Genomic DNA, 23,580 nt, shown 5'->3' with positions numbered 1-23,580 from the left:
AGAGCTGGTCCCCAAGCAAGGAGAATTAAGCTTTTTTTAATTTGTTGTTCATTTGTTGATCACACCTAGAGAGGTTTCTGTTCTTTGGTCTTACAGCTCTATACACATGCTTTGAAGTAATTTTTAATACTACTGTAGATGAAATATAGGATAAATAAAATGCATGTCTGTTTCTTACTAGATGTCCATAACCATTTTATATTACATTTTTTTCAGAAGTAGACAGGGGTGGTCCAGTGAAGAATCAGATAACAAAGATACATACAGAAGTTTAAAAAAATTCCAGTATCTTAGGGATTTCATGATGATTACCCCTGGGAGGAGAATTCCTTTTTACTTCCTAGTATTGAATCAGAAACCCCTAGAACCTCGGAAATCTTCAATAAAAGCCAACTATATAGGTTACGTACAGTTGTGATTGTTATCTTAAAAATTTTTTGGACTCTTTGCTCATTGGTAGCTTAGTTTTTAGACTGACACTGTCCAATACAGTAACCACTTGACACATCTGGCCACTGAGCACTTGCAGTGGGCCTGATCCAATTCGATACAGGTTGTACCTGTGAAGTACACACTGGCCTTTCAAAGATTTAAATTGTTTCAATTTTATCTGTTTTTTTTTAATCTGTTTTTAAAATGTGACCACTAGAAAATTTAAAATTACTTGTGGGCGGCTCACTATTTCTATTAGGGCTGGTTGAGAGCAAAAGGATTGACCTTTATGCAAAGTTATCATAAAAGGAATAAACTAAAGCATTTAGAATCTGGTTTTTTTAGTTCTTGTAGTTACTAGCCTAGTCGAAGCTGATATTTCCTGCCTTATTTCAGAAAGGACTATGGATCACTTGCAGAGAAGAGTAGTGTTGAAAATCAGGAAAGAGTAGAATAAAGGTAGAAGAGCTGAAAAATGAAAGCCCCAAAGGTAAAGTTAGAACCCAGGTCTGGATCTTAATTTCCTAATGGTTAAGACAAAGAAAATCAGTGACAAAATTCACATAGCTACAAGATGAAAACATACCAGTTGCGCAGGAGGAATGACTTTGCCTGGCCCTGAGCCACAGGAGCTGTTTTTCTTGGGCCCTCATAAAGGGGACACTGTGATGTAGTGGACAGCATCCCCACCAGTTTGCCTACCGTGAAGAAAATGGTGGGTTTTATGTTGCTGTTTTTAATATCTGCTAGTTATGAAAACGTGCTCTCTCATTAGAAACTTGGATCCTCATCCATCCTGCTGTGGCGTGCTGGTGAGAACGCGCCACTCAGATTCCTTGCTTTAGTGAGCATAATTGATCAACAGCCCCAGCCACTGCGCTGTGAGTTCAACCTTGAGTCCCGCTGAGGCCACACTTCCTACCAGCTGCTCCCAGCCAATGACTGCATGTGACAAGGATCCAGTGCAGGCCTCTTCTCCAGATGAGGGACTCAACTGATGGGCGACGTTCATCATGGACTCTCGATGGGCCTGGTTGAACGTTCCTAGCCTTGGGTTGAGATCGAAGACTCTTCTTATTCACCCCTTCTTCCCTCTCTCCTTCGTAGGGTCACCTCGTTTGACTCCTTCCTCTTTCCCCCACAGGTGTTCCACCAATAAATCTCCTGCACGTCCAGACCATCTCGGTGTCTGCCTCTCAAAGGACCCAAACTGATAGACGCAACCCCGTGCTGGGTGGGACGTGAGGTTCTGCCTCTTCTGTATACGTTGCACCAAACTCTGAGGCAAGAAGAAAGAGTATGAATTTCAGTCCATCCTCACCTTTCCAGCTTATGCATGCAGGGTTCCAGCTTGCTTGGATCTCCTCTTCTTTCCTTTGCCTTCCCACTGGACTCTGCATCAGATATGGTCTTATAGAAGCTGCCTAACGATCCCTCACAATACATAAGCCAATCCCCTGTAACAAATTCTTTCCATATATTTGCGTGTGTTCCAATAGAGAAGGAGAAATAGCAAGGGATGTATACAGGCACTCTCCTGTGTGGGTGTTGCATACAGTTGCCCTAACCTTTTGGGTGGTTTCTTCTTAGGCTTCGCGTGGTTGCCTTACATTCCTGGGCTGATCAGGATTGTGCTAAATACTGGAGGAGGGCCTAAGAGCTCTTTGGAGTTCCCCCGCTCTCTGAAGCTCTTTCCAGTACTCTGTGAACTCTAACTGTCTTGGGCTCTTGACTTTTTCTGCTTAACATAGGGTAATCGCAGGGCTCACCACATTCCTTTTCTATCTTTTAGAGATTGCTGTTCTTTGATTCAGAGTTTCTTGAAACACTGTTGTTTATACTGTGTCCTGTGTTTTGGTTATTTCAGTTGGAGAGTAAATTCAGTAGATACATTTTGGTTGACAGCATAAGTCCAGTAGGTGTATTTTGAATGAATGAATGAGCATCTCCTTGGCATCCATCCTGAGATTAAACCCTTTGCTCTCAATATGTCTGACACTTGGACAGTGCAGTGACCTTGCCATATAGATATGATACGGTTCTGTAAGTGTACACGTGTGCAAATTTTTTATCCACCAAAGGTGTATTTCTTATAGTATTAAAAACCTGTGCTTCAGGACTTTTAGAAATGTGTATTTCTATTTATTTTTTGTAAGATTTTATTTGAGAGAGCATGCACGCATGAGAGAGCAAGAGCAAGGGAGAGAGAGAGAGTGAGAAAGTGTGAGTGAGTTCAGGCAAGGGGGAGGGGCAGAGAGAGAGCAGCAGGCATCCCACTGAGCAGGGACCGCCAATGCAGGAACTCCACCCCAGGACCCTGAGATCATGACCTGATCTGAAGGCAGACACTTAAACAACTGAGTCCCTCACCCCCCAGGCACCCTGGGCTTTTAGGAATGTGTATTTATAAATACTATTTATTCCTTATTATTTTATAGCAGCGAAACTTTTCTCCTACATTCTTACTCTTTTATGGAAGTTAACCATACAGTTTGGGTCATACTATGCTTACTAGTATTTTTACAGGAAAAGAATAGGCAAATCTGGCCAATTGAAAACATGCAGAACATGGACCGGTGAAGTACAGTTTCAGTGGTTGCTGACAAATGACCTAAAATCATTCAGGAATAAAAAAGTCACTAAATCTGGCTTAAAGTGTACACTAAAGCTAATTTTTCATAATGCCAGGATTTTTGTTGATAACAAATTAGGTATAAACCCACACTGTTCTAATTGATTGGAAATAAAAAAGCAATTAGATCTTCCCTTCATCATAACCAAGGTAATATTTCTCAGTTCCTTAACCTCATCCAGCTTCTGAGAGTCCTGAATCCCCGCCCCCTCCCCCAAGAGTACAAGTGAGTCTGTTTTTTTTTTTTTAAAGATTTTATTTAAAGATTTTTTTTTTTTATTTGACAGAGAGAAATTACAAGTAGATGGAGAGGCAGGCAGAGAGAGAGAGAGGGAAGCAGGCTCGCCGCTGAGCAGAGAGCCCGATGCGGGACTCGATCCCAGGACCCTGAGATCATGACCTGAGCCGAAGGCAGCGGCTTAACCCACTGAACCACCCCAGGCGCCCCTTTAAAGATTTTATTTATTTATTTGACAGAGAGAGATCACAAGTAGGCAGAGAGGCAGGCAGAGAGAGAGGAAGGGAAGCAGGCTCCCTGCTGAGCCCAGAGCCCAATGCGGGACTCGATCCCAGGACCCTGAGATCATGACCTGAGCCGAAGGCAGTGGCCCAACCCACTGAGCCACCCAGGAGCCCCACAAGTGAGTCTGTTGACCAGGTGATAGCATCAATCAGTCAGCCTTTATTGAGAGCTTCACAACCTGCCAGGTGCTGTGAAAAGAGACCTATGTTTGAATCAATTAGGCGGTAATTCAGTACGTGCTGGAGGTCAAAGTTTGCAAATATAAGCCCCCTTCTTGTTTTTTAAGAAAGTGAATTCATGTCATATTTTGTATAAAATTTATTTTCTTCAGGAAAATATATGAATTTCTAGCTTCTTTACAAAATTCAGAACAGTTGCTCTACCTTACCTGAGGCACAGTTCTTGAATTTATTACATACCTTTTATTCCTTATAGTCCCTTTATCATGGAGGCTGAGTGCACATTGTCTTTGCCATTATCAGTTGTCCAGAACACCGCCTGACTCACTAAATGCTGGTGGCCTTGGCTGGCAGCCTCTTGCTAGAGATTTAGGGAAGGCATGATGGAGACTTTTTTTTTTTTTTAAAGATTTTATTTATTTATTTGTCAGAGAGAGTGCACAGGAAGACAGAATGGCAGGCAGAGGCAGAGGGAGAAGCAGGCTCCCTGCCGAGCAAGGAGCCCGATGTGGGACTCGATCCCAAGACACTGGGATCATGACCTGAGCTGAAGGCAGCTGCTTAACCAACTGAGCCACCCAGGCGTCCCCATGATGAAGACTTTTATGCATTGTTTTCAGCTCAAGCTTCCTGAGAGTCAAGGGATAGTGGGAAAGAAATGGGATGGATTTTAGAAGAGTGTCTGTAGTCGCATATCAAAATTAGATGTTGAGAGGGAAGTATTGATCAGAAGAGTATTTCAGGAAAGAAATCTGTAGGTCAGTAGGAAGAAAATCAGTTACTTCAGTTACAAACATATACATGGAAGGAGGGGGAGGAAAGAAGGGAGGGAAGGAGGCAGGACAGGGAGGAAAAGGCAGGCAGGAGGCTCTGTGGAAAGAATTGCATCCATATGACAACCAAAGTGAGGAAAGCCAAGGCACAGCAGCACCGACCCAAGTGGGAGTTTAGGACTTGGTCAAACAGAGGCCCACCCATTGTTTTAAAAAAGGTAAATTAGCTGTCATATTTCACATGAAAATTCAGACTTCTGTCTGCGCTTAAAAAAACTACATTGACAGCTTATTGTAAAAAAACAAAAAACAAACAAACAAAAAACAATCCGTCAAGGCTAATCTGTAGATATTTGACTTCTGATTGCCCAGGCAGTGGGACAACGTAAATGGAACTGTGTGAATAGAATTATGATGGAAAAAACCCAAAAAACAAAAAAAACAGTGAGTTAAATTTTTTTTTTTTTTTTAAAAGGATAGAAAAAGAGGTGGAGCCAAACGTGACAGGTCTGGACTCTTCCATCTTCGGGAACATTTTTGGGAAGAGTTAGTGCCAAGTGAAATGGCAGAGTCATGAAGGAAGGAATTTGTGTCTTGTATTAAAAAGTGAAATTGAACTGTTTGGCTGGAGAGAGCATCTGCTGGTAGAGAATTTTTGGCTCTTCTTCTGAGTTGGGTTAGCCCAGTGTACATAATACATCAGCAGTTGCCATTCTGTGTGTTGCTATTCTGTGCACTGGGATTTGTGGCAGAGATTGCGGGTTGCTACATGATATCCATCCTCCCCTTCTTTCATAGTAAAAGAGATCTCCAGTTTTATTCTGGGCTGCAGTGTGCCCGGCATTTCAGTCTTCCCTGCTAGATGTGGCCAATGCAACGTAGGCAGAAATGTTGAGGGAGCTTTCCAAAAAATCACTTAAAGGAAGCAGACTCAGTTCAGAAAAGTGTCCATTTGCTCTCCTTTCTGCTTCCTGCCTGCTGCCTAGAAAGGGGACAGGGTGCTGGAAGTGCAGCAGCCATCTTGGGCGGTGAGGTGACCTTGCCATGTGGAAGGACTGCAGCTGGTAGCTCAGAATAATAGAGGGAGCCCAGGGCCGTGTATTGCCTGTCTCTGCCCTTATTCTGTGGCAAAAGAAACCCCATGTGCTTAAGCCTCTGGTGTTTTGGGTTTTTTAAATGAAGTGGAACCCAGACAAAGAGTGCTTGTGAACGAAAACCCTAGGGCTCAGGGAAGATGGGCACGCACTTTCCTCATGACCCCTGTTGGTGCTGTCTGTGGCCTGGATCATGACTTCTGTGCTGTGATCCAGGGGAGTTGGGCCGGCTACAACGTGGGTTGTGGGAGGACATGCCAGAAACAAACTGATGGTACCTTGTGTCTCTCACTTCAGAGGCCACATGGCAGGGCAGATGTCCATCAGTTGCCTTGGGCTCGTCACGACTTTGCAATAAACACCAGTGACAGATGGTGGCTATGGGAGTTTTATTTATATATATTTTTTGAGGTTTTTATTTATTTGATGGAGAGATAGGGAGAGAGCACAAGTAGGCAGAGCGGCATACAGAGGGAGAGGGAGAAGCAGGCTCTCCATTGAGCAGGGAGCCCGATGCGGGTCTTGATCCCAGGACCCAAGAATAGGACCTGAGCCAAAGGCAGCTGCTTAACCAGCTGAGCCACCCAGGTGCTATCCCCACCCTCCACGCCACCCCGCCCCCACCCCATGGGAGTTTTAAAGGGAAGAGTTGATCACATTTTGCCTTGTTTATTGTCTGCCTTGGAAACAGCATGTCTGGACTCTCACCCTGAAACTGGAAGTAGACTTCCTAAAGTTCAACTTTAAAAAGTCTGAAATCCCATGAACATTCTTTGGCTCCTTATGATGTAGTTATATATGTTGGAGGGTTGACTTCCAGCTGATGTCCAGAACTGCAAGCATACATGTTAAATTCTTAAACTAATTTCATGCTGGTTGGCAAATAGATACTGCCCTGCCTCCCCAGCCCATGCTTCTCCCTTTGGGCCTCTTAGACCACTGCCTGAACAAGCAGCTGAAATGCTGATGCCTGGCAGCAAGGCCTTCCTGAATCTGGTCACGATCCATTTTTAAAATTAGGCATCTGAGCTCCCAGTGTTCATTTTCCCAGCAATGTGTTCATTGCTGCCCAATTTTTGTCAGTAGTTTGATGGAAGCGTGGCAGAGGGTGATGTTCTAGATTTTCCAGAGTCCAGCCCTGGATCAAATCAGGTCAGCAGATGAACTGAGATTGTGTGTTTCATTTCAGTTTGTTCCCACCACTGCTGCCCTCTGGAGAACCGATCTTGCTGAGTTATTGTCGGGGTGATGTCATCCGCCTGTGCTGAGAGACAGGGGAGGAAACGGCCCAAATGACACTCACTGTCGTCTGTCTTACAGAATGTTGTCAAGCTGTGCTGTTTTGTATCCCAGTGTCTATTTATAAGACTCCTCAGAGACTTGCCTAACTGGTCTTAGAAGCAAAAACAGTTGTATTACTCCTGGAAAGCTGTTCTTTTTCTTCCGAGAAGCCCGTCTCCAAGTGTCCATTGTTCTTTTCCCCTGTCATTCCGAATGAAGCAAAGAAACAAAAAAAGGAGGAAAGGGAGAAAATACTTTGAGCTATGAAAAATCAAAGCAGATAGATAATCAAAGGAATCCAAATACATTTTGTATTTTGCATTTTGTGTTTTTTTCCTCAGCGGAATTTTAACATTAACTTATCACAGATTCGTACTGAGTAATAATTATGTACTCGCTTTCAAAGCTCTGAAGTACAAACAGTAAGTGCCTGAAGAGGGCATTCTCTGTATGTGCCTTGTCTACAGACTCCTAAGTTCCTCTTCCCACCATATTTTTGGTAATAACCAGCACGATTAGGGCTTTGTAGAATGACATTCGGACACTTTGCTTTCATTTGAAGCCAGGCACAATAAAAATGTCTTTGTAGGCTTTGTCCCGATTTGCCTTTTGTCAAACATGGAAAGTCTGTTGTTCATAAGGTCCATAAACATGTAATGCAGGCATACCCAAGCACCGTGTCTTCTGAGATTATGGTTTCTTTTTTTCCTTTTGCTAATAAACTGATTCAAGTCTTATCCCACGTAACTGCAGGGCGTCTGGTACTTTACTTACAATTTCCAAGGATTCTGCAGAGGTCTGCTTCCTTCTGATCCTCTCCCACTTTCAATTCTTACTCTGGTTGAATTCTTTGCCCCTCCTCCCTTACTTCTGCTAACATAGGGTTATAATGTGTAGCACTTTGATGGGAAAATTAGAGAGAACCCAAGGGGCACACAGGCTGGGGATCAACTTCCAAGTTCAGGGTTAGGTACGGTCACTTCCTCCTGAGACCCCTCCCATCACTCTTCCTTTCTCTATGTTCTGGGCAAGGAAACCACTTGCCAGGGGACAATAAACCTTTTTTGGTACCTTATTCTGCAGAGCGCTTTAACTGCCTACCTTAAAACCTCACCGATTTCAGCAGAGAGGACTTCCTGTGCTAGAGTCTTTCATTACATAGTGCCAAGAAGAGCAAAGAGTGGCAATATTGTGTATTGCATTTTGCATTAAGTTCTGGAAAAGCAAATTCTTTGGCAGCATTCTCTCTTCACCAAGCAGGACCTGTGGGTTCTGGGGACCTTATGGTTCGTGGGGAGAAATCTGGAACCTGTAGTACATTAGACACTCTTTCCCGGTATTTTTTGGCTGTTAGTAAGGTAGCTAATCAAAAAAGTATGGTAAAGATTGGCTGCAGTGATAGACATACTGTGTTTTATATTTTGCTAAAATATATAATTTGATAATCTTTCAATATTGGGCTAAGACCTTTTTCTGATTATTGGCTTACTGATTGGAGTTCCTTGGTATCACAGATTCTACCTATAATGTATTGGTTAGAGTGTCCTGTTTTTGTGTATTTACTTAGTAAGATCTATTATTTATTTATTTTAGAGAGAGAGATAGTGTTGGGGGAGAGGGGCAGAGGGAAAAGGAGAAAGTCTTAAGCAGACTCCCCACTGGGCAGGAGACCTGAGGCAAGGCTTGACCTCATGAAAACCAGGAGTCAGACACTTAGCTGATTACACCACCGAGGCACCCCTGTTTTTGTGTATTTAAAGTAAGAACTTAAGGGGCATCTGGGTGGCTCAGTGGGTTAAGCATCTGCCTTAGGCTCAGGTCATGATGCTAGGGTCCTGGGATCAAGTCCCTCATGGAGCCCCCAACAGGCACTCCGCTCAGCAGGGAGTTTGCTTCTACTTTGTTGGCCTTATTTGCACTTTACTTGGCCAAAATTCTCGTTAGCAATTCGCTTTTATTTAATTTTTCCAAAGTTGTCAATGTATTTCTCCTAGAAGTGACGACTGTCTTTCTTTTTCTACTCATGGAATCCATTTCATTTTATTGGAATTAAATAATTACAGTAACATGTAAAATTGCAAACATAACTGTGGGAGCAAACTTAACTGACTCTTCGTAAGCATTTGTTTCACGTAGTGGAGGCTAGACGTGTTAGGGCCCAACTAAGCAGCAGCATCGGGGCAGGAGGAATGTTCTACAGAAGGAAGGTGGTGATTGGCTTGGAGAGTTGGTTAGTGGGGGTCTGTTATGGGAGCTTCTCTCCAAGAAGATTAATATTAATAACCAAATGCCCAAGGGCTACCTCTGTTGAGAAGGTATATGACTTCATGGATGTAATAGCGTCTCTCTGAATATCAATTTCATTTGTAAATTATGGAAGAAAAAAAAGTATATTTGCCAAACCTACCTGCTAGGAAAATCAAATGAAATAATGTATGTAAAGCTCTCTTGAAATAGTGAAGTAAAAAAACAAAAATGTTTTTGTTACTATAGATTTTTTTTTAATTCATTCACAGTATTTGATAGCTGTGGGGAAATATTTATTTGGACTCTCTCCCACCTTTTCTTTTGTTTATGATGACTGATATTCTTGATTTTTAGCTTAACTGGAGCCATGTGATGTGGAGACGCTAGGTCACCTGTAAATTGTTGTCCTGATAATGAGCCCCAAATATAAATAATAGCCTTTCCAGATTTCAGTTTAAGAAATAAATTTGGTTTCATCTTGCAATATTAAGGCCTCCAAACAAAAGCAAGACTTGTTTCCTATGCTATATATATAATTCAGTGTTTGAAACTTAAGACTTTGATGGTATTGTCCAGGCATACAACCATTCTGGCTAAAAGTATCCAAATCCGAGAATTTTTATATGTATTATTTCATTAAATGAAGGTAAGTGAAGTAGTTTTTATTATCTTATGTTTGCATAGCAGGAAGTTAAGGCTCTAAGGGGTTAAAAATCTTGCTCACACCCACAGAGCTTGTAGTAAGTGCTTGGACGGAGCCTTGAATCCCGGGATTCTGGTCCAAATCCCATGATGTCTTGTATGCAAACTCTCTCATACAGAAATTGGATAAATATACCTGAATGATTCACAGAGCTGAAGCAAATAGAAATAATTACAGAGTGTCTTAAAAGTCAAGAAACGTAAGGATGAATTCATTTTTAGAAGCACACTAATTACAGTTTCAAATAATATACTCTTAGGATGTTTTTTCAACTCCCGGAAAACATTTCAGGTGAAATACCTATAATCTTAAAGCAATAGATCCTATCTATTTTTTTAATATTTTATTTATTTGACAGAGATAAATCATAACTAGGCAGAGAGGCAGGCAGAGAGAGAGGAGGAAGCAGGCTCCCTGCGGAGCAGAGAGCCCAATGCAGGGCTCGATTCCAGGACCCTGGGATCATGACCTGAGTGGAAGGCCGAGGCCCTAACCCACTGAGCCACCCAGGCACCCCAGGTTCTATCTATTTTTTATTCTGAAAAAGTACAATGAATATACTGTTTATGTTTCTAGACCTTTTGGACACTCTGTTGTGTCCAGGTCACTTAGAAAAATTAGTAAGAAAATCTTGACTTATTATTATGAGTGGCTGATTGTTGTATCAGCAACATGTGATATAAACAAAATACTTGAAACATTATTAAGTGAGAAGAGTTTAATTCTTTTATTTATCACTGAAAATAGAATTCTGTTACAGCAGAACTCTTACTATGAATATTTGCATGGGCCAAAAATAAAAGCATATCTCTGGAAACCTACTTAACCTACAATAGGAACTTGAATAATAGGTCATTAAAAGTAGTCAAGATAATAAAAGGTTAAACGATCTTAAAAGAGAAAGGGATAGTAATTGGCTCACGGTGGCTAAATCAGCATGTTTACTATCAAAAAGTCCCTAATGATGTCAGACAAGATATATTTTAAGGCAGAATAAATCTAGCACCAGACAAGAAGACATAGCATCAATGGATTAGATATTTCCTTCCTCTGAAGGAAAAATAGATGGAAATCAATTGATGGAATAAGCTGCAAGTTTAAATACTGGCACCACTGGGTTCTTAAAGATGATGGGATACTTTCAAAATTTTGAGATTTTGAACCCAAAGCCCTATATTTATGTAAAAGAATATGCAAAAAAAGGCAAAATAAAGGTTTTTAGAGAATTTTAAAAACATTTAAAAACTCAAAGTTTTCTTCCATAGGCAATATTGATGACACACTCCAGAAAAATTAAAGTCCCAAAGAAAAGAAAGAAATAGGACAAAAAGAATGCAAGTATATAAAGAAACCAGTAAAAATTGTGGTTGTGTCTAAATAATATTGTTATGTAATGAGAGTAAAATATTTTATGGGGAATTTCTAGAAGAATAGAAATTTAATGCATTTTTTAATCCAACCAAAGGAGGGAAGAAGGATAAAAGCAAGATGACCTCGTGTAGTAAACTAAAAACATTAAATTGTAGTGAAGTAGAAGTAATCACAAAAAATGTGTTATAGTTTTCAGTTATAATGCTTTAATCGAAACCTCTGGTTTCAATTATATTAAATCAAGAAGGATTGCAAAGGGGCACCTGGGTGGCTCAGTGGGTTAAGCTTCTGACTCTTGATTTTGGCTCAGGTCATGATCTCAGGGTGGTGCGACTGAGCCCCAAGCTGGGCTCCCCACTCAGCAGCATAGAGTCAGCTTGAGATTCTCTCTTTCACTCTCCCTCTGGCCCTCCTTCCTGCATTCTCTCTATCCTGTTAAAATAAATTAATAATAATAATAATAAATAAATAAAAATGATACAATAAATAATAAATCTTTTAGAAATGGTTGCAAAATTTTAGCTTCTATTTATGAGATATTCAAAGTCAAATGATAAAGAGAGATTTAAGAAGTTATTTCAAGCAACTGCTAATTGAAAAGTAGGGTATAATAATGTTATCAGGAAAAATGGATTCAAGAAGAATCATATTAAACAGAACAAAGAAGAATAGTTCATATGGATTCAAATTATATCAAACCATGAATGAGTCATTATCTTTTATATCCCTAATAACTTGGCAAAATGCACATAAAGCAAAAGGGGAGAAAAATATGGAGCAATTGATAAATTTGCAGTCTTAATGGAATATAGAAATGCATCTACTTCTGAAATGGACAGATCAACAAAAATTAAGTAAAATACAACTGATTTCAGTAGTATAGTTAACACATTTGGCCCAATAGGCATGTGTAAAACTTTGTATCTAATGTAAAAACATACTAGTTGTTTCCAACACTCATGGCATGTTTACAAAAATCTATCATGTGTATTTCATAAGAAGAATCTCAAAAAATTAAAATATAGAAATCATATGGATATATTATTTGACCAAAATCCAAAATTCAATAAATTAGTTATTAACAAAAATTTGGCTAGGTAGCCTAGCCAAAACAAACTATTTACTTATATTTTTTTTTGGCGTTATTATGGTATGTTAGTCACCTACTGTACTTCATTAGTTTTTGATGTAGTGTTCCATGATTTATTATAACACCTGGTGCTCCAGGCAATACGTGCCCTCCTTAATATCCATCACTGTGCTCACCCATCCCCCCCACCAAAAAAACCCCTCAGTTTGTTTCCTGGAGTCCATAGTCTCTCATGGTTTGTTTCTTCCTCTGATTCCCCCCCTTCATTTTTTCCCTTCCTTCCCCTGATGTCCTCCATGTTATTCCTTATGTTCCACAAGTAAGTGAAACCATATGATAATTGTCTTTCTCTGCTTGACTTATTTCACTTAGTACAGTCCCCTCCAGTTCCATCCATGTCGATGCAAATGGTGGGTATTCATCCTTTCTGATGGCTGAGTAATATTCCATCGTGTATATGGATCACATCTTCTTTATCCATTCGTCTGTTGAAGGGTATCTCAGCTCCTTCCACAGTTTGCCTATTGTGGACATTGCTGCTATGAACATCGGGGTGTTACTTGGAAATTTTAAAAAGCATATACTTCTAATTCTTGGATTAAATAAGAAATCAAAATTGAATTGATAAATTATTAAAGAGTTGATTTTTAAAAACAATATACATCCAAACTTAGGGAATATAGCTAAAGCAGAATTAGGGGAAAATGTGTAGCATTACTTATAATTAGGAGAGAACATGGAAAATAAATGCACTATATTTCAACTCAAGTGCTAGAAAAAGAATAACAAGTAAGTCCAAAAATGTGGGGGAAAACCCCAAAATAATGAAGAGAAAAGCAAAAATAAGTTAGGAAAAACAAGAGTAGTTTATCAGTATAACTTACTGATCAGTAAGAGGCCAAATTTTGTTCTTTTAAAAGAATTTTAAAATAGACAAACACTTGGCAGTTGTAATCAAGAAAAAGAGAGGGGGCACCTGAGTGGCTTATGGGTTAAGCGGTTAAGGGTTTGGCTCAGGTCATAATCTCAGGGTCCTGACATGGAACACTACATTGGGTTCTCTGCTCCATGGGGAGTCGAGTCTGTTCCTCCTTCTCCCTCTGCTTCTCCCTCTACTTGTGCTCCCTCCTTCTCTGTCTCTCAAAATAAAATCTTAAGAAAAAAAAAAAAAGAAAAAGAAAGGGAGAAAGAAGCCTTATAAAGATAACCTTAATAATAAGGAAGAGATGTAACAGATACAGATAACTTTAAAAATTATGAGAATTTGCACTGTCCTTATTGGAGTAAATGTGAAAATCTAAATGCAAGGATGATTTCTCAAAAATTCCTATAATTGGTTTATAAGAAGTTAGAAGGTAAATATATCTTTTCCTAAAAAAGGGAACCTAGCCCAAATAGTTTTGAATAATCAAGTTCATCATACATCAAAAATCCCATGTCACATAAAATGTCAAAAGCATAGAAAAAGATGGACCTTCCTAACTTATTTTAGAACTCCAAAAGCAAAGATGACATAAAAGGAATCGTTTATAGTAGCATCAAAACTAATAAAATTCTTAGCAATAAATTTAACAAAATAAGTGCAAAACTTGTACTTTTAGAACTATGTAACATTCTCAAAAGACATCAAGTATTAACTAGAGAAACATCTTATGGTCATGGATCAAAAGACATAATATTGTTAAGGTGGTAATCCACTCCCAAACTAATCTACAGATTCAAAACAATACCCATTAAAGTTCCATTTGGCTTCTTTGCAAAAATTGAAAAGCTGATCCTAAAATTCATATGGAGATTTAAAAATTCATATTTAAGAAATTTATATAGCTAAAACAATCTTGAAAAAGGAAAGTTAGAAGATTCATACTCCTGATTTTAAGCTTACTCCAAAACTACAGTAGTCAGGACAGTGTTGTATTGGCATAGGAGAGACATCTAGGTCAGTGGACTGGAACTCAGAGCTCAGGGGAAAAAAAAAAACAAAAACAACCCAAAAACCTTAAATTGAGACACCTTGGTGGCTCAGTCAGTTGAACAGCTGCCTTCAGTTCAGGTCATGATCCCAGGGTCCTGGGATCAAGTCCCAGGTCGGGCTCCGTGGTCAGGGGGGAGTCTGCCTCTCCCTCTCCCCTTCCCCTCTGCTTGTGCCTTCTCTCTGTCAAATAAATAAAATATTTTTAAAAAACCTTAAATTTATGGACATTTGTTTTTTTGACAATGGTGACAAGACAATTCAATGGAGGAAAGAATAGTTTTTTTAAACTGTTGGTGTTGGGACAACTGGATATTCACATGCAAAAACTCACATTATACACAAAAATCAACTCAAAATGGACCATAATGCTAAAGGTAAGAGCTAAAACTAGAACATTTCTAGAAGAAAGAGTAAGTGTATATGTTCATGGCATTGGATTAGGCAATGGTTTCTTAGGTATGACACCAAAAACACAAATAAAGAAAACAAGATAAGTTGGGCATCATCAAAATTAAAAAACTTTTGTGCTTGAAAGGACACCATCAAGAAAGTGAAATGCTAACCCACAGAATGGGAGAAAATATTTGCAAATCATATACCTGATAAAGGAGTTGTATCCAGAATACATAAGGAACTCTTACAACCTAATAATAATAAAAAAATCCAATTAAAAAAATAGGCAAAGGATTTGAATAGATATTTCTCCAAAGAAGATACACACAGCTGGTGAATAAGCACATGCAAAATGTGCTCAACATCATTAGCCATCAAATGCAAATCCGAACCATGGTGAGATACCACTTCGCATCCGCTAGGATGTTTACAATCAAAAGCAGAGATACTAGTGTTGATGAGGATGGGGAGAAATTGAACCTTTCATACATTGCTTGTAGGAACACGGGATGTCTTTTAGAAAACAACCTGGTAGTTCCTCAAGAGATTAAACACAGATTTGAAATATGACCCAGCTAGTCTACTCCAAAATATATACCCAAGAGAAATGAAAACCTATATGTTCACAAAAATTTGTATGTTCATAACAGCTTTATTCGTAAGAGTCATAAGGCAGAAATCATCCAAATGTCCATTAACTGATGAATGAATAAACACCATGTGGTATATGCATGAAAATTCAGCCATAATAGGAAGGATACATGCTACAACAAGGATGAGCTTTGAAAAAATTATGCTAAATGAAGCCAGCAATCACAAAAGACCCCACATTACACGATCCCATTTATGTGAATTGTCCAGAATCGGCCAGTCTATAGAGACAGGAAGTAGACTAGTGGTTGCCAAGGTTAGGGGTACATGTGAGGGGAGATGCTGGTTGCTGCTAATGGGATTCTTTTTTGGGTGGTGAGAATGTTCTAAAATTAATTGTGGTGATGGTTATACAAACTCTGTCTATATAGTAAAAGTCAATGAATTCTATACTTTTAAATTGGTGAATTGTATGGTATATGAATTTTATCTCAACAAACTGTTAGAACGTATTCAAACAAAGTGAAAAACAGTTTCTCCTATTCACTGTCAATATATCAAATAAAATATTAGCAAACTAAGTCAGCACTATATGAAAAGTATATTATTAACCCAGACATGCTAGGGTAATCAATCACAAGTAAATATATTATTACAATTACAGTAAAAGATTTGGCATTTAATATATAAGGATTTAAATACAGGATTTTGCCATTTTGGAGGAGGAACAGAGAGAAGAGTTTATTAACCCTCCACACTGCCAAGCTTTTTATAAAAATAAATTTAGAAAGAGAGAGAGTACATGTGCGTTCACAAGCTAGGGGGAGGGGCTGAGGGAGAGGGAGAAGCGGCTCTGCATTGAGCAGGGAGTCTAATGCAGGGTTCAATCCCAGGACCCCAAGATTATGACCTGAGCCAAAGGCAGACGCTTAATTGACTGAGCCACCCAGGCGCCCCCCACGTTGCAAGTCTTTAACATGTCAGAATGACAGGCTTTTTATAACACAAATATAGTCAAGACCACTAGTGGGAGTTGCCTTTTAGTTAGTAAGGTTGGAGGGGCTTTGGGATGCTCGGCAGGGGGATGGAGACTTGGTGATAATCAAGTGGAAGAGATGGAGACCTGCATCTCTCAGATGGAGAAGGTGAGACCCCTGGCAGCATGGGAAAGAAAGGTCAACATCATAGGTACAAGTCAGCGAATTTCAAAAAGGCTCTTCAGAAAGGGATACTGATAATATACATTTGGAAAGTGGCAAAAAGGCTTTAACTTCTAGTTAAGGACAAGAAGCATTACCATGAGAAAGGACTGATCCCTCACTTCCCCAATATACTGACAAATTAAGTGATCCGAGCTCTGTGTTCCTCTCAATAAGATGAAACAAAAAGCGATTTCAATCACCTTGTTCTGTTTCCAAGGACAGCACTCCCCACCCCAGGCCTTTGTCCCCAGTGCAGGAAGGGCCAAGGACCACGGTGTTGAGGTTAAAGCTGCATGTTACATCATCCCATAGGTTTTCCGCAAGTGGGATGATGCAGGAGGTTGTTATGTCTAATTTCAAGGATAGAGCAGTGACCTTTCCAGGTCTCAAATTTATGCTGATATTTTCATTGTAATAATAGCTTCCCCGAATTCTTTCCTTAGCTCGCTTCAATATAAGGGCTGCTTAATCAATTCTATTACTTTTTGAGTATATTATTTTTTATATATGATATACCCATATCGTAATCTGCCCACCAAGGTTTGTAATTCCAGACAAACCATGCCCTTATGTTACAGGGCTGCACAAGGTTCTGGTAACAGCCACATTGAGATGGAAGCTTGCTAACATGTCCTTACAAAATCTTATTTAACTGATATCATGCTCTTCATATTTCAGTGGTTCCTTAGGCCATTAGGTCTACTTTTTAAGACTCTTAGATTCAATATTTTCTGTATTTAATGGGCTTATAATGCTGGTAAAACCATCTCACCCAAGATTCATTCTCCCTCCCTCCCTCCTTTCTTCCCTTCCTTCCTTCCTTGTTTCCTTCCTTCCTTCCTTGATAGGATTGTATCTTTTTTTTTTTTAAAGATTTAATTTATTTATTTGACAGACAGAGATCACAAGTAGGTAGAAAGGCAGGCAGAGACAGAGAGAGGGGTAAACAGGCTCCCCGCTGAACAGAGAGCCGTACTCGGGGCTCGATCCCAGGATGCTGGGATCATGACCCGAGCCGAAGGCAGAGGCCTTAACCCACTGAGCCACCCAGGTTCCCTGATAGGATTGTATCTCATCTAAGCAAACAATAAAGACATATTCACGTGGCAAAATAGTAATAGCTTGCATTTACTGAGTATGCATTATGTACCAGGTCCGAGCTAAGTGCTTTACTTACAATATTTCTGTTTTCATTAGCCAGCCTCATTTTAAATTCTAGACCACAAATCTCAAAAGAGCAGTCAGCACCTCACTTCTTTCTGTACTTCCTAGGATGTTCTTTTTCTCACTACAGTGATGATATCAGACCTTTTCTGTCTTTGCAAAACCCAACTTCTTCCCCTATATTCATCCCAGCTGTTGGGCTTGCTCATACTTTGTTGAGAAAATAGAAGCAATCAGATGGGAACAAACATCATCCAGCCAACCAAATCTCCAAATTTCCTTGCATTTGCGCTTCTGCTCTGTACCTTGCCTCTTGTTGCAATGGATGAAGATCACCTACTTTCCTCCTTTGTCTTTTCTATGACTTTGCTCTTGGACAAATCCCCTTCTCTTGCCTGCATTTATAATGTCTTTCTCTCTATGGTATAATTCTACCAGGAGGTAAAAACCCTCTAACAATTTCCATTTTGAAAAGACAAAAATAAAAACCTCACTTACCTCATTCTTTTCTTGCCAAGACCATTTCTCCAATATTCCAAAGAGTTGTTTTTACTACTCTCTCCACTTGTTCAAGACCTATCTCTCCTAACCCCCTCCAAACAGGCTTCTCTTTACATAGCACTGAGACCATTCTTGCCAGAGTTTGGTTGACCTTCATATTGCCAGTTGAATTGTTATTTCACATGGTTGTTTTCCCCCCCCCTTACTTGACTTCAGTATTTGATGACGTGAACTACTCCTTTCTTCTTTTGGTTTCTATGACATCACCCTCTCTTTGTTTTCTTCCATATCACCTGTCTTACTATTTCCAGCACCTTTGCTGACTCCTTGTCTGCTCAGACTATGCCAGTGTGATCATTAAGGTAGGAGGAAAATCAGAAGGTGAAGTTTTGAATACCAAAGGAAGGAGGTGTGGATCCTCGAGGCTAAATTAAGAGTGGTAGTCACCAGCAGAGGACAGTTGAACCCAGGGGCCTGGGAACCTCACAGATGCATTCAGTGGCATTATGGTGTCAGGATAGAGACAGAGCTGAAGTAGAGGAGGTAGTTATTACAAACATTTAGGAGACAAGGGAGGGGCTCAGATCACTCCCAGTTGGGTTATACTGGTTATAATAAGCTACCAGAAAGAAGGAAATGTATTAGAATTCCCCCTTGAGCTAAAGAATAAAGAGAGAGAGGAAATTATTCTGCATCAAAAACACCTTTGAGGAAGGGAAAAAAATGTGGGCAGTTATTTAAATAAAACCATTCAGCCTTGAGAAATGGGTAGGACACAGAGAGAGTGTGAGAAAACAGATTAAGTAAAAGAAAATCTGTTAGTTCACCTCACCTTAATTCCCTTTGCATATTAGTCCTCTTTAATGATAATACTCCTTAAGAAAAACATGAAAATTTGTAGAGCTGTCAATAAGAGCAATTGGTTTGGAGGGCAAGATCATTCTAAGCAAACAGAATAAGATTTGTCTTCATGCATGAGCTAGGATGTTGTGAAAATATTATGAACCATTGGCCATAAACCCAGTCCCCATGTTAGCCAGGGTGCTAAGTTATAGTAGTGGTAGAAACGCTACAGCCTGTCTTCTTTTAGTTACTCAGAGTGATAATTTTAGGTGTCTTTCAGAGTAGCTAATTAGAAAGTATGGAGATTGAAAAACCAGTTCAAATAAAAATATGAGCAAACTTCAGAGTAAAAGAAAGTACTACTATAACCAATATATGTTTCACTGTGTCAGTTAATGGAGTTGCCACTGACCCAATAGGCCTAGCAGGAAATCCGGGGGCCTTCCTACCCTTCTTCCCTTCTCTCCACTCTTTCTGCTTGGTTCTTTGAATCAGTCGCCAACCCTTGAACACCTGCTTTCAGCCTCATTATTGCTTTGGGCCTGGGTGCAGAGGTGATTATGTCATCTGTGGGTCCCTTCCCTGCCTCCCCACAGACCTTTAATCTTGATACAACCAAGAAAGACTGTAATGCCAGACTCTCAAGTAAGCAAGCCCTTCTTAGAAAGATCAAAAGCGAAAGTACACTCTCAGAATGGGAAAACAGGCAGGTCCAGAAATGGCAACTGTACGAGTGGTTGGGGCAGTCTTCTTCTTTTATGCTTGTGTTGTTCAAGGGACAGCTCTAGAGCAGTCTCTGAGATTGCTTCCAGTCATCTAAGGGATTCTTTCTACTGGTTGGGAAGGGGAGTTTGGGGCCCTACATGGTCCTTGTCAGATATCATGACAGCCTTCCCCCTAAAGGGGTAGAAACCACAATGTAAATGAAGCTATAGATTACTTTAGGGCAGCAGTTATAAGGAAAAGTACAGGCTGGCTCCCCGGGTTTTCCCAGCTCTTTGTGTTCTGGGGATAGTTGGCAGTTTCTGAATTTTAAAATTATTTAAAAAAATTTTTTATTATTAATTAATGTATTTACTTATTTTGGATTTTTATTTTTAGTGGCCAAAAAATTCTGTTCCTTGCTCATACCCAGATAACTTCCCATTTTATCAGATGTGGAGTAGGATTTTGTGAAATTTTAGAATATTGGTAGGGAAGGGGGACTGGCATATGTATTCTTAAAAAGCATCCCAGGGGATACTGACCCTCACCTCCCCACAGTTAAGAATTGCAAGGTGTTAAATAAATTTTCATTAATTCTGTGTCTTCTCTTCCTTCCTAAAGTGTAGACTTCCAGAGGGAAGGATTATATATTTTTCTTTTTATCTATCTGGTCCCAGGCACCTTACCTGGCAAAGGGTAGACCCTAAGCCTGTGCTGCTGGAGTCAGTGAGTGAATGTGTGTTTATAATCCACACCTGGATATCTCTATAGAGATGTTCCAGAAGCACCTTAAACTCAACATGACCCCAAATTGATCTTTTAATCTGGATTGTGCTTAAACTTGTACTTCCATTTCTGTGTTGGTTGGTGGAATGGAGTCATGCAGTCTCAGCCTTTCCAGTGTGTGTACAATTTGAGTTCTCAGTAGCCACTCACTTTTTCTCTTAAACTTCTTCTTCTTGAGTCATTATTCTTCTCTGGTTTTCTTTCCACCTTTCTGGCTACCCTTCCTCTGCCAGTCCACAGGTCCAGGGCCCTTTATAACAATCAAATTTTATAAGGTCCCCCAGTGACCTCATCTATTTATATTTCCACTTCCATCCATGTCCCACTCACCCTCTGATGTCAACCTCCAGCCCTGATCTCTACAAATGTAGATCTACCTACCTCCTGGACCTCTCCACTTGGTCAGTACCTCAAATGCAACATATCCAAAAAGGAATTTGTCTTCCCTCAATATCCCCCAGATCAGTGAATGGGACCAATATTTTCCCTATGTCACACCTCAGTCTTTTTCACCCCCCATATCCAACCAATTCCCAAATCCTGTTTTTGACTCTAAAATGTCTCCTGGATGCACCAAAATTCTCCTTTCTCCCTGCCTTAATCTAAGCTGTCTTGATTCCTTCCTGGACTCTACAGGAAGTCTCTAAATTAGTTTATCCACAGTCTCCTTGCTCTGCTGTCATGTATTCCTTACACTAAAAAAGTCAGAGCAATTAAAAAGAATAAACTCATAAATCTGACAAGGCCACTTGCCTCTCAAACTTTTCAGTGTCTTACTTTTAACCATGGACTGAGGACAAAATGCACTGTATCAATCCAGACATGCATAAAATGATGTTTATCTGTGATAAATGGAATGGTGATGGGGTAACATGCAAAATGCTCTGTGATGAGAGGAAGGAGGGAATCATGCAACGAGGTAGAAAATGATATTTTAATAGTGAATTCCAGCACTCAGGTTAGGTGCAAAGCTTTCTCTGGATAAGTGCTTGGGACAGAAAGTGGTACACCTATATGCTGAGTTTTCAGTGGGGCCAAGACATCACAGAGGCCTGTGGAGTCGGCCAAACAATCCTGGGGCTCAGAGAGGAGGAGGCAGGACATAGCAGGAAACTGGTGCTGTGTGGGAAGTCCACTATTGGTTGGAAAGAGGACTTTTGGAAAGGGAATACCAAAATGGAATTTTGAGCTACTAGGTGATATGCCCCCACCTACTTCCCACCCCACCCCCAACCCCTGCAAGCTCCTGCTGCCCATCAGCCCTTTAGTGATGTTTACTATTAAGGGATGATTGATTGTTGTCTTTGTTGTTTGAATGAAAATAGTGAAGGGTTACATTTCCTGTCTGGATAAATGCAGTGCAAAATAGAACCTGCAACAAGGGAGAAAAGATCAGAAACTGTGGATTTTCACAAGCGCAAACTCACAGGCTTCTGGGAAAGGCTTTGGGCTTCACAGGAAATAGAATTAGGAGTTTGAACCAATGTAGATTTGAACCTAGATTTTAAGTGGCATGTAGTTTACTTCCACCTCCAGCAGTCTGGGTTACACTACAGTTCTCCTAGGTTGGGAGGGGTCAGGACCATCATACAGGGGGTGACATTTGAGCCAAGCCTTCTTAAAAAATAGATAGGCTTGGTGCAAAAATAATGAATACTGTTATGCTGGAAAAAAAAAATTAAAAAAATAGATAGGCTTTTCACAGTAAGATGGAGGCATTCCAGGGGGCTGAATATAATATGGGAAGACACAGAGTTGAGAAAAGTATTATTTTTAATGGTTTGTGACCCCTGGAGTGTAAGTGGGACCCTGCCAGGAGCTGTGATTCAGAATTCTCATAGGGTACAGGGCTGTGACAAGGCCTGGAATAGGCTTTCCAACCATATTTTTTTTTTTCCAACCATATTTTGATCTGTAATTTTAGCATTAGCTGAGATGTATATTTTCTTCTACAATCAAAGACTGAGTGGAGGCCAGGAGAGCAGAATCTTAACTGCTTCAAGTCAAGAAGGGGTGTCTTAATCCTTTGTCATCAGACAGTTCAGCAATCTATGGGCACCAAGCTGACATTTGGCCAAGTGACATCAGCAGAGCCACTGAACCTCAGATAAGCAGTATTTCAATAGCCCATGGTCACAAGGAGGAATTGCTACTGGACACAGAAAAGCCAATAACAGTGTCATTCAAAGACAGAAAGGAACCTTGATTCTGCCAGACTGAGGAGAGCAACCTATTCATCACCAGGATGGTTCTACAAAGACCCAAATTACAAATGGGGTGGAAATGCTCATTCACAGAATCTGTTCTCAGCAGAGCATTTGTGACACATGGGCTACATTTATCAGGGCAAAGAATACTTGTCCAGCCTTACCCTTTTAAAGACTGGCCCTTCCTCAAAGATGGAAGTCTTTTTCTGACTTCTGAGTGAGTCTGTCATGAAAAGAATAAAATAGTAGGGAAGAATAAACTAGAAAAGACAGGCTTGAAAGTGAAAGTTGTTGTCATGAGAAAACAGGAAGGGCATGTTGAAGATGGAAGTGCAACAGAAAATACTTACTAACCCCACTGCCTGCAAATTGCCCTTTTATCTTCAATTAAGAAATGGACATATTGCTCTATGGGCAACAATTACATGCCTTTTCATCCTGTCACCTTACTACCTAACCCCTTATGGTTGTGGCCCATCATGGCTCTGGGCCAGCATTGCTCCTTTTCATTTGATATCACAACACATGGTGAAGAACATGGATGACTCTCATGGTCTTCAGGCCACCAGATACTCAGCCCTGCTTCTGTAACCTTCTTGGGAAAGTATAGACTGAAAACTTGGCAAACTTGTTGGGGCTGTCTGGGAAGTGCCAAGGACATACTCTCCAAATGGCTCTGATTATAGCAGAGTACAGACTCTCCTGGACTTACAGAAGATCTTAAGAGATGACAGATGTGCGATGTTCATTGCCCATTGCCTGCACAAATAAACTTTCCAGAGGTTCTCAGGTTAGCTGGGCTGGTGAACAGCTGAGCCTACCTGACTGGAGGGCTTTGGGTGCTATAAATCAAGGGAGGTAGAGCTGGTTACAGCTGTTGCCTGGTTC

The sequence above is a fragment of the Neovison vison genome, chromosome 6 (assembly GCF_020171115.1).
Source record: "Neovison vison isolate M4711 chromosome 6, ASM_NN_V1, whole genome shotgun sequence".
Taxonomy (NCBI): domain Eukaryota; kingdom Metazoa; phylum Chordata; class Mammalia; order Carnivora; family Mustelidae; genus Neogale; species Neogale vison.
The sequence above is the reverse complement of the archived record's forward strand: the minus strand, read 5'-3'. Positions refer to the sequence as shown.